The sequence below is a fragment of the Mastomys coucha genome, unplaced genomic scaffold (genome assembly GCF_008632895.1).
Source record: "Mastomys coucha isolate ucsf_1 unplaced genomic scaffold, UCSF_Mcou_1 pScaffold8, whole genome shotgun sequence".
NCBI classification, from domain to species: domain Eukaryota; kingdom Metazoa; phylum Chordata; class Mammalia; order Rodentia; family Muridae; genus Mastomys; species Mastomys coucha.
The window spans coordinates 27,017,074-27,018,860 of NW_022196914.1; positions in this window are offsets into that span (position 1 = coordinate 27,017,074).

The following is a 1,787-nucleotide window of genomic DNA, read 5'->3' on the forward strand; positions in this document are numbered from 1 at the left end:
AAGAGAGAGAGAAAGAGAGAAAGAGAGAGAGAGAGACGAATCCCACTGACTTCATGTTTTCTGTGTGTGGGATGCATTTCTAAAATGGCTTACAGATCCCAAAGCCTCCTTGCTTTTTATAGCACATCAGTCCTGGTCCCAAATTAGCAACCCCTAATCTCTCTCTGCTCTAGTTCTGGGGGGACACTAAGCTGCCAGAGAGGAGGCCCCTCCTCTGTCACGTTGAGATCACCCGGCCAGGATGGGGGGCTGGGAAGCAAGTGGACTCTGCCAAGAAGAGTCTGCCAGGAGGACTGGGCTCTACGCGTGGGCTCTGGAACTAACTATGCTGAGGCTCTGTGGCCCTTGCCTCTGCTGCCCCCAGGAGAGGCTGCTGAACTGGCCTGGACACTCCAGCCATGCATGGCTTCTGTTCTTGGTCTATGTGTGGTGAGTTGAGGGGTGAGGGGAGGGCTCACACCCTGAATATGTTGACACCTTTCTCTGTGGAGCCATTAACTATCCATATTAATCAGGCTTGTCAAGGGCTAATAAAAGGCTAGGAATGTGGATCAGTGCTACTTGCCTAGCATGTTTGAAGCCCTGGGTTCCATTGCCAGCACTATGGTCTTGTATATAAGGAAGCCCAACACAGGGAGGATAGAGGCAGGAAAATCAGATGTTCAAGGTCAAGGTCATCATCACCCAGCCTGGGCTTCGTGAGACCCTGTTTTACAATAAACAGTTGGGGGCTGGAGAGATGGCTCAAAGGTTAAGAGCACTGTCTGCTCTTCCGGATGTCCTGAGTTCAATTCCCAGCAAGCACATGGTGGCTCACAACCATCTATAATGAGATCTAGTGCCCTCTTATGGCCTGCAAGATGCATGCAGGCAAAACACTGTATACATAATAAATAAATAAGTCTTAAAAAAAAAAATATGGGGACTGGTGAGATGGCTCAGTGGGTAAGAGCACTGACTGCTCTTCCAAAGGTCCTTAGTTCGGATCCCAGCAACCACGTGGTGACTCACAACCACCCGTAATGAGATCTGACACCCTCTTCTGGTGCATCTGAAGACAGCTACAGTGTACTTATTTATAATAATAAATAAATCTTTAATATATATATATATGAAATAAATAAGCAGCCAACAAAAACTAGACAGAGTAGAAGCATTTTGCAAGTGCTAGGCACTGCCCCTGCTCTGCTCTGTGGCAGGCATTTGTTTCTTTTAAGTGACATCCCCATGATCCTGTAGCTCCTTGAAACATCCTTGTCTAGACAATCAATTTGAGCTAGGGTCACCAAGCAGAGGGTCCTGGCCTTGTCTCAGTCTGATCATGTCCTGTAGATGCCAAAATAAAACATCAAAAGTCAGTGGCTTAGAAACAGTCAACTTATGCTCTCTGTGTTGTAGATACCAGAAATTCAAGTGTCCATGACTGTGCCTTGCAGAACCGCAGTGGGAAGGTCCATCCCTGGCATCCCTCCACAAGGCTGGCCTCATCAGCACACCTCTGCGCTCCCTGCACTCCCACCAACCAGGTCATTGCTGTCCCTGCCTCTGCCATCACAGGCCCTCTCTTTCTATTCATTTGTGGCTTCACCAGGATGTCTTCAAGACATATCACTACTTATATTGTGTTAGAGGCCATCCTAGTCCAGTGCAAACTCATTTTAACCAAAGACCCTATTGCAAATGAAGACCTTCTCAGTTACAAGTGGCCAGGAAGTTGAGGGATGCTATTCAATGCTATACACACACTGACAGACAAGAAATTTACCAGGTTTTGCCTGTGTCTGGGC